Source organism: Amaranthus tricolor, chromosome 9, assembly GCF_026212465.1.
Source record: "Amaranthus tricolor cultivar Red isolate AtriRed21 chromosome 9, ASM2621246v1, whole genome shotgun sequence".
Lineage (NCBI taxonomy): Eukaryota > Viridiplantae > Streptophyta > Magnoliopsida > Caryophyllales > Amaranthaceae > Amaranthus > Amaranthus tricolor.
In genome coordinates, this window is record NC_080055.1 from 21,019,280 (window position 1) to 21,039,749 (window position 20,470).

Consider the following 20,470-nt stretch of genomic DNA (forward strand, 5'->3'; position numbering starts at 1 on the left):
AATGGTAGTTTAATAGAATGTTAGCATGTGTAATTTTTTTATTAGTTGAATGTTTATTGGTAGAGATTTTGCATTGTTTGTTATTTATTGCCTGATATAATTTCGCATAGATTGAAGGATGATTGACTATAATTTTCACAATAAAATCAATTTGCACTTTTAAAATATTATTGCCATTTGTATATTTCTTTCACTGGTTGAGACAAATTTGCCCTTATTGTTTTGTTGACTAATATTTACTGGCTGAAACGAATTTGCACAAATTGATTGATAATTTATAAGCACTTGCTTTAATTAAAATCATACAATTTAATATAAAGATTGGAAAATTACACATGTCATTCTTTATAAAAGCCCCGTTAAATGGAAAAATTTTATTGGTTGATGTTAAATTATTCTTGCTTGAGCTATAAAAAATAAATTATTGATTGAATTTTATCGAATCATACTGTTTAATAAAAAAATTAGAAAATTACACATGTCACCCTTATAATAGGCCCGCTAGATGGAAAAATTTTATTGGTTGATGTTGAATTATTCTTGTTTATATTGAGCTATAAAAATAAATATTTGATCGAATTTTATTCGATATTGTAAGTTTACCATTTTTAAAAATAAATAATTTAAATATGTTTATAAAACGAATCAGCTAAAAAATTTGTTGCATCAAATGATATAAATAATGTCATATATATTTTAGCAATTATTATTTCATATTTAATATATAATGTGTTTATTATTACGTATCTTTGAAAATTATATATATTCATACTAAGAAATTCGTGCATTACACGGGGTTTTATACTAGTATACTAATGGAGATACGACTTAGAACACATGTCACATTCACATTAAAAATTTTCTCGCATTTTTTCTATTGTTGACATGAAAACTTTTGATAATTGATTTAATATTTAATTAAGGAAATAATTAATTTATTAAAAATATAATATTTTTTGATTGACTATAAATATATTTTGTTATATAATCCTATAATTTTTTTTATCCCAAATCTTAAATAAAATTCAAGTTTGCTTCATTCAGAGGTGACCCAACCAAAAAAGACTAAAATAAAATAATTTAATTTTCTATTTTCATATACACAATGTTAAGTCTTAAGCTCAAAATTTATTTTATATTTTATATTTAGTATATATTTTATTATTCTTTTAAAACTATATCATAATCATACATGATAAAAATCTACAAATTAAATTAAAATATAATATATTGATGAAAATCTAAAATATGTCAATGATGGGATCATAGAAAAAAAAATAATTTTTTATAATAAGAAAAGTATTCTATTGCATGTTAAAGTTATAGTAATTAAAACTTAAGAAAAAACTGTTGACGGGCTTTTTTTTGACTTACTTGAGTGATTTCATCAATATAATATAGTTTAAAGATAATCAATTTGATAAAATTTTATTGATTTTTGTTAATTTTTTGTCTATTTTCCACATATATGTTTTAATATAATTATAAAATAAATTATTTCTTCGCTTTAACAATTATATTGCTATAACAAATACAAAGATTTAATGATTAAGTTTATGTTGTAAATGAATTAATTTCTAAATTAATATTAATATATTCATATAAGTACATATTTATCGTATCTGTATTTTACACGGAAATCTATCTAATATACTTCTAATCTTTTATCATATTTTCTAACTTAAGCATATCAACAAAGTGGTGTTCAATTTGACTAGTTCACCTTATAGACTATATCATTACATTCACGTTTATAATAACTTCACATGAAAAGTTAGTTTGTCTTAATATAAAAAAATTATGTAAAATAAAAATGTTTTAATAAAATATTGCGTATTTTTACTATGTCTCCCACTTGTTGACGCTTTCTTTGATCAAGACTTGGAAGAAAAGTCAAATATAGACCATTTACATTCCGTCAAAGGCCTCAACCAAAGAAGATAAGATCACCATTTAACTTCATCCTTTTCTTTGTTTTGAGTATAACTTGCATGGTTTGAAAATCTTTTCACAATGTCCTCACATTTCGATCCAGATCAAGTATTTTTTAGCTCAGTTATACTCATTTTGCGTCCTTTAATTGAAATAATTTTTATATTATAATTTAAAACACAAATTCTTAAATGAGATAGTCTTATGGTGAAATCATCTCTATTAAGCTGACTTATGTATAATTTATATGTTAAAATGATCATATAATATTAAAAATCAATTAAAAAATAAATTAATTATATAAGTTTGTCTCGTAATGAAAATATCTCATACACGATGAGATGAATGATGAATAAGGGAAAATTGCAAGAGTCAGCATCAAGAAAACTAGATTTTAGCAGGTATAGGCGGATAAAAGCCAGCTATTAAATTGAAATAAAACAACTGGCTCGTGTCTCTCAAACCCATTATTTATATAATAATAATAAGTTTGTTGGATAGAATGAGCTTAGCTTTGATTGAGTAAGACAATTAAAGGAAAAAGAACAAAAAGTATGTGGCCATTTGCCTGCTTGTGGTTGAGCTAGTGACATGGTTTATGGAATATTATTAGAATATAATTTAGTGACACTCACCCAACTTCAACATTGGCCGATTCTGCAATTTCTTTGCTTCATATTATCACCCATATGTTAAAAAAAACTATGCTTAAATTTATGGTTTTGGTTCCAATATATGTTATATACTTTATTACTCTTATATCCTTTTATACGAGAGCCTTTTTAGATTATAAGTATTGGATGCAGCACAAGTCTCACTTATACTTGATGCAAATAATTTCCTCTTAGAGGGGTGGTTAAGATTCTTACGTGCGATTTGGGCTTTTAATATCATGTCAAAGAACAAACTAAATCAAAAGTTTATTGAGTCTATACTCAGTGTATGTTATATATTCTGTCACTATATAACCCCAATCAGTCGTATTATGATTTTATAATGTTGAGAATAATACAATAATGATAAGATTGGAAATTAAAAAATGGCCTAAAACATTTGAATAGGGTTTTTTTAAAGATGTTATTTGCCCTCTCTCACTAAACATTCTCAGAGCTATTAGAAAACCAACTCTAGAATGCAGCAAGCTGCACTTTCAAGTATTGAGTTTTATTTTGAGATCACAGACATAAAATTCATTGAATTTATAGTATAAAGAATAAGATAGAAGTATATAAAGGAAAATATCAAGACAATAAGGTCTTACAATTTCTTAACGACAAGGGTCAGACTTATATAAGGGGACTATGTGGCACGTGCCTCTAGGTGAAGTTGTTGAGAATAATGTGACTTGAGTGCACAATTGATGTCTGCATTTATGGGATGGAATCCTATGGATGACTTAAATGGGTGTATTAAGTTGTGACTTAATGTTTGTGATTTATGATGGTGGTTAAAGTGTTGATTAATTCTTGATGAAGGTAATGAAGTAGGATTTAATCATAGGAGTTATGGGTCTTAATGAAGAAGTCAAAAAGATGCTCTACTATGCTAGGTCGAGCAAAACTGTCCAGAAGCCTCCTGAAGGCCGCTCGACCAAGCGAGCTCCTGGGTGAGTCAAGCGAGCAAACAAAATGTATCCAGTAGCTTCCTGTAGTTCGTTCGAGCAGGCCGCTCAATCGAGCGAGTCCCTGCTTTGGTCGAGAGAACCTTCTGACGTTCATAGGATGCTGTTTTTTGACTCTTCAAGTCCTTGGAGCTGTTTCATTGTTGTTAATTCATAACTTAAATGTATTGAATGTTGCTTAGTGTGATCTCCCCTATAAATAGGGAGCTCATTTGTTCATCTAAACACATCAAACACAAACCCCTAAGCCTAAACACATAACCTTTGTTATTCTCATACGCAATTGTAATACTTTGTTTGTAAGAGTAAGTTTTTACTCCATTAAAATAATATAAAAAAAACTACACACCACGGAGGACGTAGCCATCATTGGGTGAACCTCTTTAATCATTGTGTCAATTTTTTGCATTTTAATTTCTTTCAAACATTGTTAAGTTCATTACAATTGTTATCCTTCATCAAGGTACTTCGAACCTTATCGATCTTAGCTCTCATTTCAATTGGTATCAGAGCCAAGGTTGTTTTTACGGTGGTATACGAAGTCTTTTGTTGGTGAAATATTTCCACGATGAAGCTTGACATAGAGAAGTTTGATATATAGGAGTGTGAATTTTGGCTTATGACAAGTCAAAATGAAGGCCATTTTGATTCAAAATGGTGTGCAAAAGGCCATTGATGGTGTAGATAAAATGCCGGAAGGAATGACCGCAACGAGATGAGAAGAGATTGATTCAAAGGCACTATCGAAAATCCAACTATGCTTTTCCAATGAAGTGCTAAGAGAGGTTGTTAAAGAAACCACAACCAAGAGGATATGGGAGAAATTGGAATCACTTTACATGGCCAAGAGTGTTACCAATAGGCTACTTTTGAAGAGTAGACTCTACGATCTACGCTTGGAGGAAGGTAAACCTTTAAAACCACACTTAGATGAGTTTTATTCCATTGTTATGGATTTACAAAATATTAAAGTCAAGCTTGCTGATGAAGACTTGGCTATTTACCTCTTATGTTCTCTACCTCCATCTTACAAGAATTTTAGAGAAACTCTACTTTATGGTAGAGAAAACTTGAGTAGTGACGATGTGAAAAACTCCTTCTTGACACAGGGATCTCATTGATATACAATTGTCACGACAATCACAAGGTGGCTCGAGTAATGGATTGTTTATGAGAAGGAGAACTTTTGAGAAAGGTTCCATTAGTGAGGGTGGAAACAAGAGTAAAGGGAGGTCGAAGTCACGGGGCTTAACAAAAATAAGACTTGCAACTATTGCAAGCTTAAAGGCCACATCAAGAAGGATTGTTGGAAATGGAAAAAGAAAAATGCTAGTGATGATGGGGCTGGGGACGCAACTAGTAATTCCGATGCTAGTTACGTCAATGATAGTGATGATGGTAGTGTTTTAGTTGCCACACATGGGTACAAAGATGGGGATGAATGGATTCCTGACCCGGGGTGCACATTCCACATGACTCCCAACAAAACTTTTTTCAAACATATGAAAGTGTTGATGGGGAAAATGTGACCATGGGAAACAATACTACTTGTAAGGTGGTTAGAGTTGGGAGTGTGAAAATGAGAATGTTTGATGAGATGGTGAGAACCTTGATGGATGTGAGGCAAGTTCCGGGTTTGAAAAAGAATCTCATATCTTTGGGTACTCTTGATAAGATCGGGTGTAAGATCACTTGTGAAGGTGGAGTTATGAAGATTGTTGAAGGGGAAGATAAATGGGAGTTTGTATGCTCTTGAAGGTTCTACTATCACCGGCTCGGCAAATGTTTCCACAAACACAATGTCCGATCAAGAAATAAAACTTTGGCACTTGAGGCTTGGTCACCTGAGAGAAAGAGGTATATATGAACTTTCTAAACAAGGTTTATTTGATGGAAAAAAATTCGAGAACCTTGGGTTTTGAGAACAATGTGTTTATGGAAAACAAAAGAGGGTTAGTTTCAAACCCGCCATACGCGACAGTAAGGGAATTCTTGACTATATACATTCCGATTTATGGGGGCCTTCAAGAAAGCCCTCACTTAGTGGTTATAATTACTTGTTGACCTTCATAGATGATTTCTCAAGGAAAGTTTTGTGTTACTTCATAAAACATAAAAAGGAAGTATTTGATGTTTTCTTAGTGTTGACCCTCTTAGGTTTTGATGATGACTACACTTTATGTAAACAAATATATTTTTAGAGATTGTGTGCAGGTTAATATCCGGTCGTGATTAAGATCGTTGATGGTACCTATGACTTAGTCTATGAACATGTATTCGTTAAAAGAATCCAAAAGAAGTTAGAAAAGGTATATCGCTTAGGATGTCAAATGTAGACAGGAGGTCTACTGTTCCCAAGTTTGATGATCTAACAAAACTGAAATTTGGAAACAGTGCAGTATTCCCAGACTATAGTCTGAAGAAAATACGTCTGCTGGAAATTCTGATTATTATGTTTTCTGATTTTTTAGTTGATGCATTAGTTAAAATTAATTTGTTGCATTATTTAATTATTAAGTTAATTGGTAATATATTTTATAACCACCTATGTGTGATTTTCTAAATCCTTTTTATTAGGCTTTTGTTTCGGATCTATATTTGGTGAATAACTAAAGCAGCTGATATTAGTAAAGGGATCCTTAGCTATTATTAGTTAAAGGTAACCGTGCCTATTATTAGTTAAAGGTAATCGTACCTATTATTGGAAGGGGAACCGTAGCTAATTTTAGTGAATGGAACCGTAGCTATTATTAGTAAAGGGGAACAATAACTAATTTGCCTATTGTTAGTAAAAGGGAACCGTGGCTATTGTTAGGAAAACCATGGCTTTGATTTAATCAAGTGTATACTTATTTAAAGCAATAACCGTGGGTTTTGACCTTGTTGTTTAAGATCCATATTATTCTCCTTATTATTTGGGATATGGGAATAGTGGGTAGTTGCCTCCTTTTTATTAGGGAAATTAACTCTATAAATAGAGGATTCGGTTGTTCCTCAAATAATGCATTCGTATGAGCAATTAAATTCATACGTTATTTTTGGAAAATCAACAAGAAATATTTTGTTCAAAATTTGCCAATTAACTTATAATATTTTCTTGTGCAACTCTTTGATTTTATCTTTAGAGAATTTTTATCCTTGTAAAAGGGTTTTTGAGTGAATTGTTGTAACTAGACTTGGGTGAGTCTGGGGGAGAATTAGAAAGCTTCTAGTGAAGCTAGAGAAGAGATTAGCTTTGAGTAAAGCTAAGTGAGTTGCTTTGAGTGAATCAATTGAAAGGAGAAGTTGGCCTAGTAAGAGAAGCTTCGAGTGAAGCGAGGTGTTTTATGTAATTATAACGAATTGCCTAAAACATAGTAGAGTTTTGAAATCCCGATAGGTCGTGGTTTTTCCTTCTATTTAGGCCTAGAAGGTTTCCACGTAAAATTGTGTTGTCTCTTTCATTATTTCGCTCTAAGTTTAAGTTTTATTTCTTTTATCTAATTCCGCAAAAACAGGGCTAAAATACTTTAACTTATTAAATCAACAATTCACCCCCCCTCTTGTTGTCGTTCCCATATCTAACACAGTCTACACTTAGAATTGAAGAAAATGATTGAAGAAAAGACCGGTAAGAGCATCAAGACTTTGAGAACCGATGATGGTCTTGAATTTGTTGATAACAAATTTCTTCAATATTGTGCTAGTGAAGGTATTGTGAGACATAGAACTTGTGCAGGGCGTCCTCAACAAAATGGTGTTGCGGAGAGGATGAATAAAACGTTGTTGGAGAGGGCTCGGTGTATGCTACACCAAGCAAAATAGGGGAAGCAATTTTGGGCCGAAGCGGTGGCTACTACATACTACTTGATCTCGCTCACCTCATACCGCCTTGAAATTCAAATCACCACAAGAAGTGTGTTACAACACTCCGTTAAATTAATCTAGTCTTAGAGTCTTTGGTTGTCTGGCTTATATTCATGTTAATGATGGAAAGTTAGAACCTAAGGCTAGAAAATGCATATTTGTGGGATATGGAGTGGGTGTAAAGGGGTTTAGGGTGTGGTGTAATGAGTCTAAAAGAATAATTACTTCTAAAGATGTAGTATTTGATGAAAATAACATGTTAGTCTCTAGTGTAGAAAAGCCCATTGAAAATGTTGTAAATGATGTTGTAATTGATCCTATTGATGCACAAGTGGAGGTTCAACATCCCAATATTGATGAAGAAGAAAATAATGATGTTTAACAAAGATCTCGTCCTTTGTCCACAACAAGGCAAAAGAGGAAGATAGTGGCTTCAAGGAGGTACATTGAAGAGTGTGATTATATTGCATATGCTCTCAACATTGCTAGCGAAGTTGAAGGGTTGCATGAACCAAGTACGTACAATGAGGCTATGGCCTCAAATGACTCAAGCAAATGGTTGATAGCCATGAAGCAAGAGATGGAATCACTTGCAAAGAATGAAACTTGGGATATCGTTGAAGCACCAAAGAAAAAAAGGATTGTTGGGTGCAAGTGGATATTCAAGTGGAAGGAGGGTCCTTCAAGTGATGTTCCTCCCATCTACAAAGCAAGGGTAGTAGCAAAGGGACACTCTCAAATTGAGGGTGTTGATTTTCATGAGGTATTTTCATCGGTCGTGAAACACTTTTCTATAAGGGCACTACTAGCTTTGGTGGCGTTGGAGAATTTGAAATTTCATCAATTGGATGTAAAAACGGCGTTTCTTCATGGTGAGCTTGAAAAAGAAATTTTTATGAAGCAACCAGAAGGTTTTGAAGTCGACTGTAAGGAAGGTCATGTGTGTAGATTGAAAAGATCATTATATGGGTTGAAGCAATCGCTAAGGCAATGGTGCAAGAGGTTTCAATTCTTTAATGTTTTCACATGATTTCATTAGAAGTTCTTATGATAGTTGTGTTTATCTCAAGATACTTGAAAATGGTTCTTTGTTATATTTGCTCTTGTATGTTGATGATATGCTAGTAGCATGTAATTCTTTGTTTGAGGTGGAAAACTTGAAAGAGTTGCTTTCAAGTGAATTTGATATGAAAGATCTTGGTGAAGCCAAGAAGATTCTTGGAATGGAGATTTTGAGAAACCAGAATTAGGGTGTCTTACACCTTAGTCAAAGGAAGTATATTGAGAAAGTTGTGCAACGCTTCTCCATGGAAGATGCTAAAGGTATGTCTACTCCTCTTGCCTCTCATTTCAAATTGTCCAAGAGGTTGTGTCCACAAACAAAGGCGGAAGAAGAGCAAATGGTAAGAATTATGTACACTAATGTCGTTGGTAGTGTGATGTTGTAACACCCCGAGATTTTTATAACGTTATTAATTAATATTTAAATAAATTTTGGAGATTTTATAATTATATATTAAATTATTTGAATTAGTTTTAATAAACTTCTTTCATATACGAATTTAAAATATTAACATGTTTATATTAAAATAATAACTAGTTACGATTTCTAAAATAAAGAAATTTGAATCGAAATTATTAATTTATTAAAATTCGTGAGCACACGAGGTCCCTCGCAAGAAGATAAATCTAGACGAATAAATAAATAAATAAATAAATAAATAAATAAGTAGATAAAATAAAAAGGATGAGTTGGGGTTTAAGTGCGCACACTCCTTGCCCTCAAATTGAAAATCATGGCTCCTTCTCACGACTCCTTCTCCTTCCTCCTTCCTTCTTTCTCTCTTTCCCTACTCCCCTATGCGCCGCCAGCTGTACCTGGCCACAAGCCGACTGTCGACCAGCCGCACAGGCGCTCCACCGCTGCCGTGACCCCCCTCTCCACCACCAGCGACTGCATCAGGAACGCAGCAATAGCTGCCCAGCCGTGAGTCAGTCCCCAGCTAGCGTTGTCCCCTTCGTGACACCACCACCACATCAACCACTTCTTATCTCTTCACCCTTCTTCTAGTCTCATCATTATAAGCCATCTTTTACTTCCCTAATTGATTAATTTTTTTTTTAATTAGAATTTACCAACTTTATGATTTTTGGTTGATTGTGTGATTAATTTTATTAAATCTTATTATGGGTAAAAGTTAAAGATGTTATTAGCAATACAAACTTTCTTATTTGTAATTAGAATTTACCAAGTTTATGAGTTGTGTTGATTGTGTGATAATTTTGTTGAATCTTATTATGGATAATGGTTAAAGATGTTACCTTTGAACATGAAATGACTAGGGTTTGGATTTAGAGATGGAATTACTAATGATGTGTGTTTTATGTTTATACTTTTGTGTGATGATTGATTAAATAACCTTAAAAGTTGTTTTAAGACTTAATCGATTGAATATTGTTGTAATAGATTTAATTGGTAATGGTTATGATTAGAGTTCAATTGGTGTGGTTGTTAATGTAACAGACTCAAAATTCTTAATTTTAATCTTCCGATTAATTTATTCCGAATTTTCAATTCAAATCTCTAATCCTTTGATTATCTATTTCAAACCATCTTTAATTCCTAAATCTTTTCCGATTTGTAATTTCTTTCAAATATTAAACTTTAAAATAGTATTTTGTTTAAAATCTTTTTATAAGCACTAAAATATTATTTTATTATTTTATAGTACAAAAAGTAAAAATTTTATTATTATATTCACGGTTTTGTAAAACGTTACTTTTTAACTTTCTTCCTTAAACTAACATTACTACTTATTATTTTAACCTTATAATTTTGATGTAATTATTTTTTACATAAAAATGAGTCGTATTTTTATTATTAACATTAAGTATAGTTTAAGCAAAATTTTAAATGAACTACATATTTTCATGATTAAATTTACCCATTATTTTAAAGTATATTCACGTGTACATACTAGAACAAAATTTTGATGAACCAAAATCGTTTCTAAGGTAACCCATGATGTTCATCACTTACACAAGCTATCACCATTTTCTTACACAAACTAACCTTCTTCTACACTCCAAACTCTTACACATTCACTTACACACTCCAACTCTTACACATTCACTTACACACTCTAAATCACTTACACAAGTTAACCTTCTTCTATACTCCTAACACTCTTTTTCATACAATCTAATGAACTACAAAGTTGCCCAAACCCATTATAAATACCCCCCTTAGCCATGAGATCACTTACACCACCATCATCAAATCTTTCTAACATTCTTTCTTATACTTTCACTTCATTAAAATCTTACTACATTAATACCTTTATTAATTGAAGAAATTAAAGAACAAGGAGCTTAGAACACTCTTTATTTAGCTTAAATCATCATCATTATTTTGGGAGTTGGGATTAATTATCTTTGGAGCATTATTATCTATCTTGGAGGATCTTATTTCTTATTATTTTCCTAATTAGTACTTAGTACTAATCCTTGGTGTTAGTATGGTATAACTTCTTACCCTACTCTTTCTGTGGAATTTTACATTATATTTACTTTATAATATGCAAAGTATGAAATATGTTGATATATTTTAGTGGAATTTAGTTTAATGAAATTATGATCAAGATTATATTAAGTATGTCAATGTGTATGCTAAAAGTATTTTTAGTATGTTAATTTAATAATCTTTGAACAATTTAGGAAGTTGAGTGCAAAATTATATTCTAGTGATATTAAGCATGATTTATGTTATAAACTAGTGGTAGTATATTTATGAGTTATGTGTTACATTAGAAATGTTATTATATTTAAGAATTTATTTTATGTTAGAATTTTGTATTAATATGTTTATGTTAGCCTTCAAACTAGTTTATAAGGTATTAAGTTATTTTATGAACGTATTTTTACTAAGTATGATTATATTAAGAATATTGTTATTATACTTTATTCTGAGATTTAAGTTTATCCTTAAAGTTATAGTAAATTTCTAAGTTATTGTGTAGAGTTTTTATTTTTTTAGTGGTTATGTTAATTATTTAAATCTTGAATTTACTATAATAAATTAAATGAAGTTGTTTTGTTAGTGAAAAAGGCTCTAAAATACTCATAGACTATTCGACCATTATCATATTAAAAAGAAAAAGAGTTTAATTTATTTTTTTTATATTATTATAAGATATTTTATGATAATATTAAAATAAAATCTTAAAAGTTATTTTTGAGAAAGCTTTATAAGTTATTAAATATTGAAGTAATTTTCTTGAATATATTAGATTTCATAAATTAAAAAAAATAACTTTTGTGACATTTGATTACTATTTAGTACAAAATAATATTTTATTTGCTAACTATTTGACCAAAATTTATATAAAAAGATGTAAAAGTAATTTTTAAACTTGTTCTTAAACTATGTGTGAAATATTGATTTTTGTGAAATTATAAGTTTTATTTGTTTTATTACTAGAATGTTGATTTTTGCGAATCTAATAAGTTTACTTGTTTTTCGAAACTTGAAATAATTATTTTTTGGTAAACTTGTTGAATTTTGAAAACTTATCCAAAGGTTGCAGTTTAACTTGAATTTTAATTAGAATGTTTGATTTTGTGAGGAGAATAAAGTTTTATTTATTTTAAAGTTGGAAAATTTGATTTTGGGAACTTATTTCAAGAGAATAGTAGCTACTTGTGGAAAATACTAATTTGGAGACTATTAATAAAATATTAAGTTATTAGTGTGAATTTAATGACCTATTAAAATAAAGTTATAAATAAAATTTAATGTGTAAAAATTAAGTAATGAACATATAAAGACGTAAAGGTAAATTAAACGTTATGATTAAGAATTATATTAAATAAATGAAGTTACCACTTAAGTTGGTCAAATTCAAATTCAAAGTCAACTTGGAGTAATAAAAATGTGATGTACTTGTGTGAAATGTATTGATTGAATGACCCTGATAGTAAGGTAATGTCGAACCATGGACCGGCATGTAAAATCCCAGCGTCCGTGTTGGTCGGCACGTAAAATGCGGTGTAAGACAGGGGGTTCGCTACCTATCCTGTAGAGCTCGAGCATAAATATTGTATTGGAGGGGTGACGACTCCCACCACAGTTAGGGTTTAGGACTACGGTTCTCACCTAACCAGACCCTTACATATATCAGGTGTCATATTGATGTGCTTGTTGATCAGTGATAAAATTGATTAGTGTAGATGCTATGATGCATGGTACGGTTATGAGTATTAACCAAATGAACTTACTCAAGTGTTAAGATTACCGAATTGTATAAGTGGCAGTAACGTACTTCTGTCAGAATCGAGAATGGTATCTTAATGACTTAAAAGTATGTAACAGAAAACGAACATGGTAAAAAGTATACGATGGTGTCAATTAAGTATAAGTTCGTACTTAAATTATTATTTTGTAAATGTAGCGTATAGTTTCCGTATTTTGAGTTGGATAGAAAGTTATGCTCGGTGTTAAGCGCTGACCGATTCAATCGGCTGTCATCCGTATCATGGATGGCAGCATTTTGCAGGATTTAGTTCAGGTTCCGATCCAGGCCGCAGCAATTACTATTTATCGAGAACTTAGCTGCTTTTTGTATCTTTATTGATGACTTGATGATGATGTATTTTTTTTTTGAGCAAACAATATTTCTTATCAGAGGTAATAATATTTTACTTTTGTTTTAAACAGTTTTAGTTTTATGATTTAAAGTTTTTAACAATTCGGCATTTTGAGACTTTCGCAATATTTTTTTTGTATTAAACATTATTATTAAATGCTAATTATGTATCGAGATTGGCGCACTTGTTACAGTTAAATTGGAAATAATATTTGCTAATTGTGTGGTTGATTGTTGTGAATTACAAGTGCTTATATTAGGTTGTTATTGAAGTTATAATGCATAATTTTAGTAAGGTCATGATTATAAATGTCAACTTATTGTTGATGGTTACTAAAGCTACCTGTTGTAATATTTTTATTATAGTTTTTCTCTTCTTTCTAGCTTTGGGGAATGTAGCGATTGATATCGCGATTCAATAACTTTAAAACTTGTCATTATTGCTATGTTAGTGTTATATTAACATCGCAAAGACTTAGGAGTAACTTGTTATTTTAAAGGTAATGTGAACCGATGTAACTCAAATCGAGTTGATAAAAATGGGGAACACTTCACATAATACTTTATTCTTAAATTGATGGAAAGACTTATTTTGTTCTTGAATTAATGATTTTGATTTGTGTTGAATGAGATATGCGCGTGCTAGGGTAATGGGAAACTTATCTTGAATGGATGATAGTGGTTTGACATTTAGTAAGTGTGACAAAGTAAATAAGTGGACTTATTAGTTCTACTCCTAACTTATATACGTGCCCATTTCATAAAAGGAAGGTGGAACTTTAGTTGGGCGATTTTTGTGAACTTTTAGGTCGTGCAGTAACGTTTTCAGGTACGTAAACGCAGTAACTAACCCTTATATGCAATTTGCTTTAAGACATTATTATTTATCGTGATAATATGCATTGTATCAAAACTATGAGGTATTGGTGAGTACACTTTATGTGAAGAGTTATCGATTATGAAGTCCTTGCGCTTAGAATAGTTGAATGAGAGTGTTAGTAGAAGGCGGGAACCACCCCCTTATTTATTTAAGAATTGGATTATGTCTTACTTGGAGTTAGAATTACTCCTTTATAGGTCGATTCCGTACTTCGTTTGAGTTATTCAGTGGGGTTGGCATTCTGCTATCCCAGGGCACTCATTAATAGTAGAAAGCAGGAGTTATTCCCATTTGATTAAGCATTAGATTACAATTAGTTGGCGTGACTCAAATGGATTATATCCGATTGATCTAGTAGTTCCCTAGGTGAGATCCGACGGGATCACCGTATGGGGGATATGAGCATACTTTGTCATTGGGCGCCGGGTGACCGATGAAAGCGGGAGTTATTCCCATTTCATTAAGCATTAGATTACAATTAGTTGGCATGACTCAACTGGATTATATCCGATTGATCTAGTAGTCTCCTAGATGAGATCCGACGGGATCACCGTATGGGGGGTATGAGCATACTTTTTCATTGGGCGCCGGGTGATCGATACCGCCCCTTGACCGAGGTGTTACCATGCGGGCTTTGTAAACCCCAATATGGTGGCCTCTTCATTGGATTGGTACCCCAGTGTGTCTTTTTCCCGAAGGTACGATCCGAGAGGGTTAGCTGGAGGGGGTATGAGCTCATACTTTGCCATGGGCCCCGAGTGGCCGATAACGCCCTTGGCCGTGTCACTATGCCATGAAGTAGAGAAAAGATCCAATGATACAAAGTTATTCAATGATAGAAAGTTTATTCATTGATCGAAAGTTATTTAATGATAGAAAGTTTATTCGTTGATGGAAAGCGTACATATTGATAGAAATTTACTCATTGATAGAATAGTTTATGCTAGTGAGAAGCACGCCTAAGTTAAGTTACCTCAAGGGAGTTACCTATCCTAAAGATAGACTATTGTCACACTTACTTTAGGATAGACAAGCTCTATAAGATCAGGTGTTAGGTATTCTGTTAATGCCTTGGTTGAATTGATACTACGCGTGTTTTACAAGAGTTTATGTTTTGAGAAGAGGAGTGTGAAGACCTGCCCTACCCAAGAACACATGGTTCGGGTCGGAATGGACTTAATGAGATTAAGAAGTATAGGTGAACGATAAACGGTTACATTGTGCTTGTGTCTTATGAAATCATCTTATGTTGTTGTATAACATAATGTTATCTAGTAGTTGGCCTTATTATATTTGATGCTAGTTACTAAAGTGTACGTATACGTGTACGTGTACGTGTTTATGTTTGATGGTTTGATGACTTTCTATGATTTTTCTGCTATGACACATTGGTTGTTGGTCTAATGTTGAGCAGCAGGAGAATCATAGACAGGCGTAGCAGGTATTGGAGCTTCTTTTGCATTGCATTGCATTGGGGAAGAGTGATTAGGGCAAAGTATAACCTGTGTCATACCGTTACCTTTTGATTTTTGTAGCTCTTGTTTATCCTTTGTAAACTTTGGTTGTGTACGTTTTCTTATGAGGCCTTGTTCCTCCTTTGTATATTTGTATTTACGCTGCGTAGTTTACAACTTTGTATGATCTTAAATAGTTAAGTCATTTTAACAATGGAACCCCGATCCATGCTTGGCATGTTGATTTGAGAAGCCGACGATGAATCATTCCGCCGTGGTGTGAGATTTTAAAGGCAATGATGCCTTAGATTTGTTTAATGTTTTATTGTGTTGATTGTTCTACCACATGTTCGATGGTTAGCAGAGATGCTGCCGAAATTTCCACTCACCTTTTTAAAGTTAAGCTTTAACATTTATTTAATTTTTTTTCCTTTTCATTTTACGTAACACTCGAGTTTTCTCTCTTCTTTCACGATTTTGATTTCGTTTAAGGGGTCGGAAATTCAGGGGTGTTATAGATGTATGCCATGGTATGTTCTAGGCCCGACATAGCTCATGCGGTGAGTTTGGTAAGTAGATACATGTCTAATACGGGGAACGGACATTGGGAGGCACTAAAGTGATTATTGAGGTATTTAAAATGTACTTCTAATGTTTGTCTCATGTATGGGAAGGATTCAAGCAAGGTAACTAGGTTTTGTGACTCGAATTATGGACGCGATCTTGATGCTAGAAAATCCACAAGTGGATTTGTATTCACGTTGGGTGGTTCGGCGATAAGTTGGCAATCATCGTTGCAAGATGTGGTTGCTCTTTCAACAACCGAAGCGAAGTACATAGCCGTTGCCGAGTCATTCAAAGAAACAAAGTGGTTCAAAGGTCTAGTTGGTGAGATGTGCAACAAGGTGTGTTCGGTAAGTGTGCATTGTGATAGTCAAAGTGCAATTCACTTGGCTAGGAATCAAAATACATTTCATAGAAGGTCCAAACACATTGATATCAAATATAATTTCATCCGGGATGAAGTTGAGCACAAAAGGGTGATTTTAAAGAAGATTGATACTAAAGATAACCGAGCTGACATGATGACAAAGCCATTGCCTACAACTAAGTTTGATTTGTGTGTTGACTTGGTTGGTCTAGCTCCTTACTTGAAGTGATGCCCTTTGGGGCATGTAAGGTGTGTATGTTGTTTTATTCTTGTTTATGTTCTTATAAGATGAAGTGGATTGATGAATGCTTTGACTTGGGTGAACTTAAGTCAAGGTGGAGATTATTGAGAATAATGTGACTTGAGTGCACAATTGATGTGTGCATTCATGGGATGGAATCCTATGGATGACTTAAATGGGTGTATTAAGTTGTGACTTAATGTTTGTGATTTATAATGGTGGTTAAAGTGTGAATTAATTCATGATGAAGGTAATGAAGTAGGACTTAATCTTAGGAGTTATGGGTTTTAATGAAGAAGTCAAAAAGATGCTCTACTATGCTAGGTCGAGCAAAACTGTCCAGAAGCCTCCTGAAGGTCGCTCGACCGAGCGAACTCTTGGGTGGGTCGAGCGAGCAAACAAAATATATCCAATAGCTTCCTGTAGTCCGTTCGACCAGGCCGCTCAATCGAGCGAGCCCCTGCTTTGGTTGAAAGAACCTTCTGACGTTCATAGGATGCTGTTTTTTGACTCTTCAAGTCCTTGGAGCTGTTTCATTGTTGTTAATTGATAACTTAAATGTATTGAATGTTGCTTAGTTTGATCTCCCCTATAAATAGGGAGCTCATTTGTTCATCTAAACACATCAAACACAAACCCCTAAGCCTAAACACATAACCTTTGTTATTCTCATACGCAATTGTAATACTTTGTTTGTAAGAGTAAGTTTTTACTCCATTAAAATAATATAAAAAAAAACTACACACCACGGAGGACGCAGCCATCATTGGGTGAACCTCTTTAATCATTGTGTCAATTTTTTGCATTTTAATTTCTTTCAAACATTGTTAAGTTCATTGCAATTGTTATCCTTCATCAAGGTACTTCGAACCTTATCGATCTTAGCTCTCATTTCAGAAGTTAATTTTTTATTTGAAAGACTAAATGTTTGGTGTACTTTACTTCTTTCTCAGTTTCATTTGCAAAAAGGTTGACTCTAATGACTAACACCCTAAAACTTACCCTGCCAATTGTTGGTGTCTGTCGCCGTTACTGCACGCCTACATCGATTGAAGGTCAGGCCACCACCGTGTTTTCCTTCTGCATTGCTCTTTGTCCATTGGTGATTGCGACATGTTATTTGTTTTGGTTACAATATTAGCTGAGTAGGGGGTCAATGGAAATCGAATCCAAACTTACCTGAAAAATATAGTACTTGCCAAAGAGGTAAGAATAAATCAAACTTTCAACACATTTTATTACCCATCATATCTTCACTCTATAATTTTCAATAGTGAACAACAGGCTATAAAATGTTGAAACAACTAGCAAGTATAGAAGTATTATGTCAGTGCTTTTAGGTAAAGAATAATACTCCCTTTGTCCTAAGAGATTGCTAATTAACATTTTTCATTTTCTAGCTTTTTAATTTTGTTGTATTACTATTTTATATAATTGTTCAATCACTTTGTTTAATTCTTCTCCATATATGTTTTCTATTTTCCGATCTTACTTGTTATTGTTGGAATGTTTTATCTCACATCGATGAATTAAAGATAGTGTCCACATTTTATAAGTTATTAGATCCCTTCCTCCAATTGCCATGTGGTTTTGGAATGATATCTCTTTGGCTTTTAAAGTGTGTGTTAGAAATTTTGGGCACATGTGGAATTTGTAATAGGATTCAAATAAATATTGTATTACATTAACTGAATATATATACAGGGGCGAAGCTAGAATTTTTAATTAGAGGGCCCAAATAGTCGATATACTAGCAAATTGTTTACTATATCAAAACTAGTTAAATTTTGAAAATAATTAAAATTATTTAGACTAAGAATAAGAGGTGTCCAAAACAGAACCGATGGTCCAATTGTGCGTCCTTATAACCAAACCCTATTTGACTCGACTGCAAATATGATTTACAATTATGTAAAAATCAATATGGACGAATACACAATCCGATTTTAAACCAATGACGAATGACCACCTTTACTGAAAATCAACTTGAATCATCACAAAAATATATATTCAACAAATAGAGTTGAAGCTTCTTAATAATTTTCCATTTTAAATACAATCAAGTGGTTTTAGAATCTATTATTTGCCTAGTAAGTCTCCAAAAAAATACTATTAACATTAAGATAACAAAAATATAAACACACTAAAAAAGAATGAATGTAAAAATATGAAAAATAAAAAGTAAGATATTATAATATAAATTTATTAGTTTATAAAAAAATAATTGTTTACATTAGGATTTGATCCCTTGACCTTTTGTTACAAATGTATTTCTCCAACCATTAAGCTATGATAATTTTTGTTATATTTTTACACTGTTTAAATATATATCATATATTAGTAAGGGGACCAAAGCTAAAAATCCAAAGGATTGCTTTCCGGCAAGAAGGCCAGGGGCCGATCCCCTGGCCCCCATGTAGCTTCGCCCCTATATATATACAAATATTTGATTACATCATAAATTGTACAACAATATCTTTTTTGGGACCCTTATTCTACACTTATATAATCTTCATTTATGTTTTTATGATAGCTCATGTCTCACTTATCTCTCATAACTCGTAAATTTTGATTAGCTCTCATATTATAACATTGTGGGATAGCCTTTATGTGGCTTAACCCTTTTTTTTCTGTATTTGTTGTGTTTGCTTTCTTTGTATGCAAGAGTATTTATAAAACAGTATGGGGGTATTTAGCAAAAAAGCGTACTAGGCAATTTTAGCTATTTTGATATCAAAATAGAGAATTGGGTAGTCAAACCATCTAATATTAGCAATTGGTAAATTAGCAGGTTGAAATAGTTTATTGTTATTAATAAATTTCTTTTGAACAAGTTGCTCATAAAAAGCAGGTTCAAAATTCGCTCGTCAAACCGGTTAATAAAATCAGTTGGTCAAATAAGCCAATGTAATCGGCTACCAGTTATTTACCAAATACCCCTATGTTGTTAAAGGACACTTTCTTACAACCTTCTAGTATATTCTTGTTTTTTTAGCCTAAGTTGATCTGTACATTTTCTAGAGTATTGATTATTAGATTTTTCTAAAATTATATAATAGTGTATGAACATTGTGTTTCCGCAATTTTATGCGAATATTTATTATAAGTCCAGTTAAATTTAATATTATCCTATTTATATAATTTATTTGTCCCTATTATTTTCTTAATTATATGCATGTAAAGGGTTGCTCATTCTCATGAGGATGGAGTGAGTACCTGCCAACAGAGAATATATGTGGGGAGCTATGGATCGGATCTGAAGAGGTAGAACAAATATAAAATCTAGATTATAATTAGTTCATGCATGTATACACCGACAGTGTGTGAGAGAGAAACTGGAAAACATAACACTGTTACTACTTGTACATACTTCATGTTTGTCGCTTATTGCTAGCTTGATTTAAGCCTTGATAAAGAAAGGAGGGTAAGCGGAACAGATTAGTGATAAAATAGACTTATATGAGTTGCATTTATCTGAAAATCTGATTAGAAATAAGAGTAGTTAGAGATGTCAAGTTCTGATTCTTGACTTTTTATTGTCTCTTTTCTCTTCCTCACGTTGATATACCATTTTATTATATTTATTTTTTTATTTTATTTTAGTTTCACTCATGTTTCTACGTTTGTATTTATTTATATTTATATTTAATTCTTATAAATCAACTCTTATTTTGCTTATGTTGAAATTCACATTGAGCTTTCTAATACATATTCGGTGATTTTCATCACTTACTCGGCATATGATTCACTATTTAGGATCTAATTGACCATATATTTCTTTTACTATCTTATAAAAGAGTTCTGATATCATTTATCCTAACCCTAACTTAATAAGCGAGAGTATGGTATGGTATAGATTCCATGATCATGAAAGTTTTTTTTTTTTCTTAGAACATGTTTGGTAGCGGGACAAATCAAAA